Here is a 7111-nt window from a genome sequence, read left to right as displayed (position 1 = left end):
TAAATCATTCTCCATGAGAAATATTCTCTCCAATAAGATTGACAATACATGATTTAACATTATTATATCTTTCTATCCGCACAAGGTACAAAAATAAACACTATGTCATAATAGAAATAATCAGTTTTGGCCTTCTCCTGAAAAGCTGTCTAAAATGAGTGACGCCAAAATTCCATGATGACGTTGATTTGCTTTGACGCTTGGAGAATATGTTTGTAGTTTTGTTAGTTTTATTGTACGTAAGTGCTTGAAAGGTCACACTTTTTTGCCAACATATCTTTTTTTGGATTTCTATTTGATAAAGGGCAGTGCGGAAACACAAAATAATGTCAGAACATGTGTGTTACAGTAAACTGCTGAGATTTTCACCTCAGATTATAATGCAAATGATGTTACAAATTGCTCAAATTGTTACCCCAGAATTGATTGTCACGATCATTCATTAGTAACTGAATGACAAGTAAAAGAAAATGGCCTGTGTGATGACAGTGCTAATACATGTATCGGAATAAAAAACCAAAATTGTTTGTTTTGTTACACATGTTCCGCAGTTATGAGAAGTCGATTAATTTAATAATCAATTAAAGGCACAGTAAACTTAGCCTCCCGTAAACCATCACAGAGCTCCCTGAGCGTCTACATACAGTACAAGCATACTTCCATTTGAACGCTCACCGAACGAGAACATCCTGGCTGCTTTCTGTCGAGCGTGAGAAATTTTCAAAGAATTTATTTTCGTGGACTTGCTCCTCTACAACAATGGCGCCTCGTTTTGGTGCTGGACGGCTGTTATGAATATTCCTGAATACCGGAAATCACGTCCGGACAGTAAGCCTCCCGTAAACCATCACAGATACTGTCAGGCTTTTACACACAGTACAAACACCCTTCCATTTGAAAGCTCACCAAACGGGAACATCCTGGGTGCCCTATGTAAAGAGCGAGCAATTTTTAAAGAATTAATTTTGCAGATTGTCTCGAACACTTTTTGGACCCATCCTGAACTCAGGTCAAAAATGAGTTACTTCCCTTCGGGTCTCATTCTATTGATGTAAACTGGCAATAGCCGTGGATCGATGATTATCAGAATGTTTTTGGACCGTGGTGCGTTTTTGCGTTAGACCTAACTTTTCAAATCTAAACTAATAAATTGACAGCTTCTTACACAAACATTCTTACAAAAGAATTCTTTTTTCATCAAGACAAGATCAGTACAATTCGAAGTTGTGAAAGTTTGAAAAAAGAAAAGCCCGGAAGTAGGGTCACGCTAGGGTCGTAGCAAACGACGGTTTATGCATATCGCCGTTCCTCTCAACAGTCAAAAGCCATCGCTAGAATTCTTGTGAACCACAGCCGTTTGTTTCGTGCATAAAAACGTGCTATTGTAGATAAGCTCACATGTCGCATTCAAATGACTAACTGACGACTACATTGTGAAAAAGGGAAACTGGATCACACGGGTTCACGATGGCTCAGGGGTAAGATAAACCACACAAAATTAAATTCTTTGAAAATTGTTCGCTCTTTACGGAGGGCACCTAGGATGTTCTCAATCGGTGAATGTATAAATGAAAGGGCGTTTGTACTGTGTGTAAAAGCCTGACCGTATCTGTGATGGTTTACGGGAGGCTTACTGTGCCTTAACAAAAAGAGGACACAGCAGTAACCAGGCTAGGTCTTTCTTTGTCAATATTTTGGCAGCGACAAACTGCCTTCTTCAGGATGGTATCAATTTAATAAGTGAATAATCCTCAGTATCAGATGGACTTGCCTTATTACAGTATCTCACAGCAATCACGTAGGCCTGATGATACTGAGTGAAATGGTAGATGTAGTTGTCTAGTGTTTGCTCCTTTTGCATTATATGGTTTAAGATTTACAAGGCTTTTGCATAATATTTAGAGATCATAAGTTGTAAAGTGGATTTTTCCAGGAGAAAAGTAGACTTATTTTTGCAACCTATTCCTTTTAGACGTAGAGCAGTGAAGGAAGATCTTTTTACAATTTAAATTTTCTAAATGAAGCTGTTTTTGTTTTGTTTTCTTTAGAATCTGGTATCATAAATACACAATGCATAATCTTGTTTCATGCATAAGTTTGTTATGGTTGGAGGGAACACCTTGTTTTAAGAACATTTTACAGATGTTATGTAACCTGTTTTAAAATTTTATTTGTTAGCTGTTGGCCTGTTTTGAGAACTGCTTCTTTATAAAATTAATCAGTGCACTATCAAACACTGTGTTGAAATGGTATGTGTGTGTCAGAGAAAGAAACTGGCTTTGAATTTTCAATTCAAGATTAGAGTTGAAAATATGATATATTGAGTGTTTCTAGAACATTGTGTAGAAACTTTAGCACAAGAGCAAAAACTCTAAGATTCTGTTGCACTGCATAACATGGAAAACAAACCTTCTTCATGCTGCCTTTGTTTGTGGGTTGGAGGGGGAGGCACACTGTCACACACACACGTGCATACACAAACACAGGTTTGCAAACAGACCCACACATACAAGTACACATACAAAAGTTCACCCCCACACACACACCCACCCATGCATGCAATCAACCACACACTCACAAGCACACCACCCACACATACACTCGCACACACTCACACCATCAGAAATTTAAACGAACACCCGCATTTCGCAGAATTATTATTCTTGAGGTGGGCTCTATTCAGCAAAGGGCGGATGTTTTCCCGACAGAACTTAAGCTTTGAGTTCAGAAGTTTCAACCTCTCGTGACTATTGCTGCTGCAGCCACAAGCACAACAGTGAGCACGGAACCTCTGCAACATGAATCATTTGTTGTACAATTCACCTGTTAGATTTAAACAAAATTACAACCCAGACAAGGTCTGGAGATATCAGTCTAAGTACTGAGTCCTTGAACTATGCTAAGCTTGGGTGCACAGTTGATTACTGACCGTTGTGTACGTCTAATACAATCTCTTTCTTAATCTGATCGCGTGTGTATCTGTGGGTGTGTATGTGTGGGTGTGTAAGTGTGTGTGTATGAGTGAGTGTGTGTGTCACTACTGTGTGGGCGTGTGTGTGTGTCAGTTTATCTGCCTGTTTGTCTGTCTGTCTGTCTGTCTGTCTGCCTCCGTTTCTTTTTCTCTGTTTCCATTTGTTTCTGTCTTTCTATCTCTTTGTCTGTCCCCACCCCTTCAAACACATGCACAAAGACTCTCTCTCTTTCTCTCACACACACACACACGCACACGCACAAGCAAACACACAAACACACACACACACACACACACACACACACACACACACACACACACACACCCCCAAGCCAGATAAGTACGGTAAAGACTAGCATAGACTCGCTCACTGTGCCGTGTTTGTGTGCGTGTTTGTGTGTGAGTTTGTGTGTGTGTGTTTGTGCGCGTGTGATGAGGGTCGGGACATCCCTCCCGTGACCGGCACTTTAAATTATACGGACAACTGCGATGTCTCAAGCGTGTTCGTTAATGAGAGGGACTGCTGTACAAACCTGAGAGCAGAGGCGTGACCAGGTGGGCCAGCGGGAGTGGTGGACGGTATGGTCACTGAAGAAAAGGTAAAAGTCATTGATTTAAAAAAACAAAACATTTATGTTAAAAGCGAGGGTTAAGGCTGTTCTTAACCAGACGAACCATTGGTTCGCCGAACTAAGGTTCGCGAACCATGGTTTGTGTCTTAACTGGGTGAACTTGTTCGGCAAACTCAAGGACTAGTTCGGCCAGTTAAGACACGAAACCTGGATCGCCGACAAACGAGGGGAGCTCACTCCGAGTCGACAATAAAAGCAAGTAAGTTATTCCCCTTCCAAAAATGGCTGCCTCCAAGACGAAATCACCGATTGAGTGGTAACTCCGTGCTGGTTGTCGATTTGGGTCTCTCCTTCCCACTTGATCATGGTGCACGAAGCCTGGTAATCTTGAACTTTAGTGTGTTAAATTCATAGCTCAGAATCGAGTGGCATACTTTACTTATTTTAGATCCAAGTACCTGTAATCAAGCCCAAGAACATTTATCATGAAATTAATTGACGGATTAAGCTCCAAACCTAAGCATAATTAATTAATTTGGTTGTTTGATCGGCGAAAATGGCGTAGGTTGTCAACCAAGGGACTTCAATTACACGACAAAGTTGCCTCCCCTGTCCGCTGACACGGATAATTCCTTCTTTGACGCATGTAATTTGTAAACAAAATGCATTCGTACCAGAGTACGCTATGATTCGTACAGTTCATCGGAGTTCATTCCGTGACTTTAAAGGGATCTAAAAGACTTGTTATGATTACAAGTGCAGGTTCTCCAAATTTGGAGGCTTGAATGCCTCTGAATTATGAGCTATGAATTTAACACATTAAAGTTCAAGATTACCCGAAGCCTTCTATGTCATTTACCCTCCTGGGTTAAAGGTTATAAATTGATTCGAGAAAATAACATGACTGGTATGGACTGATCATTGTGTCTACCGTGGAGCCATCGGGGTTCTATGGGAAATGCTACACAAAAAAACTTGCCTGTGAAAAGGGAAAGACGGTGACCAAAAATAAATGATGATAGCGATATTTCTAATTGTGGATCAGCAGAGTCGAGAAGCTCAAGCATACATGATGTTTACCAAAGTGTGTGTGCGTGTCTGTCTGTCCACGTGTGTGTTTGAGCTCTTTTCGGTACAGAATATGAGTTTGGGGATTGAGTGAAGAGGGAGACCTAAAAAAAAAACTACTCGGGATTTTGGTTCTTTTTATCACAATTCAGTCTGTTTTAATTTTCAAGTTATATCATAAAATTTCTATTTGCACTGATACACTGGAATCCCTTGTGGGTGTATTGCTTTGAGGGTCTACAAATAGTACTACTGAACCAAAATCATCCTGTTTCTTTACGTTTTGAGCAATTCAATTGGTCTTGGTTTTTGTTTTTAAAAAATTTGATTCCTCTTCATTCTTCTCAAAAAAAAAGCTTTCATTGCGATTAACAAAACATTACTGGATAGACGTTTTCTTGGAGAACGTCTGTATTAGCAAGCATTTAAAGTAGGAGGACGATATGGAACGTACGATAAAAGGATGTGCTTTAGCTTTCTGTCTCATCATTTATAAATGTTGCCCTTCAATCACACACACACACACACACACACACACACTTTTGATCCAGCTCCAACCATATTTCATAAGGCTTTATTCAGGGTTGTCTCTTGTTCTTAAACATCCGATTTCTAAGCACACGTCTGTGCTGAGAATATGAACATGAACCGATATGAACATCAATGTCAGCCGCCTTTTTATTATGAAATAATGTTCATTTGTGTTCCAAACACTTCCGAAGAATACTTGTTGGTGTGTCTTCAGTCGCCCTGACATCATCACAACTCGACCCTGTCCTGCAAAAATACAAATATATACAGGGTGACACCCAAACATTCAACCCAAACAAATGCTTATTTCTTTAACATCTGTTGACCGAATTAGTTATCTTTCTTTTTTTTTTGGTCCCTGTCCTGTCCTGTCTTGTCATGCCTTGTCTTGTCTTGTCATCCCTCTATTGGCCTACTGGCAACCTTTTCCTAACTTGTCTTGTCTTGCCATGTCTTGTCTTGTCTTGTATTGTATATACATTTAGCATACATTTGGGTAAAGGTTTGCGAACAGGTAAGGGGTGTAACAGAGACAGAGACAGAGACAGAGATGGTGGTGGTCTATGTTACATTACACAGGTCAACACAGTTGCAAGTTCATAGGTTAAAGGCTGCCCTTTTCGTAGCGTTCATTAATTAATTCCTATTGTTTACATGTGCCAATAATGTTATAAAACTGTACCTAAGGGGATATAATAACGATTGGCTGTAGCTTTCGAAAACAGAAAAAATTATTTCAGTATTGCAAAGTGGTGTTGATAGTGTCGAATGTAAACAGAACAGTCTCAAAGTGAAAGTGGATGTTTTCCGGAAATTGCGAAGTTAACAAGAATACAAAAAAGCGCGCTTTCCTGCTTAGCACAATCCGCTACCGCGCTAATCTGGCGTGTCAATATCACTACGTTTTGCACGTGGAAGGTGAGCGATTTCCTTCACGCGGGGGTTGACGAAGCTGTATGTCTGTGTTGACGGTCTAAAAATAGCCCAAGCCCTGGAGAACTGTTTCTAAAGATAGCAATAAACTTTATTAAGAATTGATTATTTCTTGTAATTGGTAAGGACTTCAAACCTAAAACTTTGCAGGAAGCTTAATTTATACATCCCCGCAACGATGGGAAAAGCCCTGGAAGTAAGTAAACTAATTAAATAGGACTTTGTCAGCCTTTAAATGAGGGGTTATTGTGTATAGTGAGGAAATAATTTTCTGATGTATTTTTAATTCATTATTGGTGTTTTATGCAAAACGTAAGGTCAATATTGAAAGTTTAAAAAAAGTACTGCCCTCACATTAATACGAAGGCGGGATCACAGCTGGATAAGACAAGGTACGGCAATTTCGACCCGGAGGTCTCTTTCAGGGCGCACAGAGGATGAGACAACACAGGAGAAAAAATGAAAAAACCACAGATAATAGCACACGGAAGGAACGATTACAGCAGTTATAGTTAAATTACTTTGTGGGTCAGGGTTTTTTAGGAGTACAGGGGAAACCCCTTTTAAGACCTTAAAAAATGTGAGAAAATCAAGTCTTAAAATGGAAGGGGTCTAAAAATGGGGGTAATTTACAGAGGTTATGAACAGAACATCTTCTTCTTCAGCGTTCCAGAAATTCCGGTGACGTGTGAGCTTGTTTGCCCATTTGGGTTCCCCACACTATACTCTGCGAGCATAGTCAGCTTCACTCCGCTTTCGTTGAGTAGGCATGCTGGGTATTTTCATGTTTCCATAACCCAGCGAACTCCGACATGGTTTACAGGATCTTTTCCGTGCGCACTTGGTCTTGTGCTTGCGTGTACACACGAAGGGGATTAAGTCACTAAGCAGGTCTGCACATAAGTTGACCTGGGAGATCGAAAAAATCTCCACTCTTAACCCACCAGGCGGCAGCGACCGGGATTCGAACTCACAACCTCCCGATTAGGAGGCCGACGTCTTACCACTGCGCGCCACTTCACCCGTCACAGAACAT

The 7111-nt window shown here is 40.4% G+C and overlaps 1 protein-coding gene across 2 annotated transcripts in view; it reads right to left on the bottom strand.

Moving 5' to 3' along the window:
* Window positions 1–2640: 2640 nt before the first annotated feature.
* The window catches only part of LOC138957903 (uncharacterized), a 31037-nt gene continuing 26566 nt past the window's right edge, over window positions 2641–7111 (bottom strand). For both annotated transcript variants that reach the window (XM_070328939.1, XM_070328940.1), the window contains 2 exons: window positions 3505–3559; window positions 2641–2791 (listed from right to left, as the gene is read on the bottom strand). The gene's annotated coding sequence lies outside the window, so the exon portion shown is untranslated. The remainder of the gene's footprint in view (window positions 2792–3504; window positions 3560–7111) is intronic.

Source organism: Littorina saxatilis, unplaced genomic scaffold (genome assembly GCF_037325665.1).
Source record: "Littorina saxatilis isolate snail1 unplaced genomic scaffold, US_GU_Lsax_2.0 scaffold_338, whole genome shotgun sequence".
Classification (NCBI taxonomy): domain Eukaryota; kingdom Metazoa; phylum Mollusca; class Gastropoda; order Littorinimorpha; family Littorinidae; genus Littorina; species Littorina saxatilis.
Note: the sequence above shows the minus strand (reverse complement) of the source record. Positions and strands in the feature narration are given on the sequence as shown.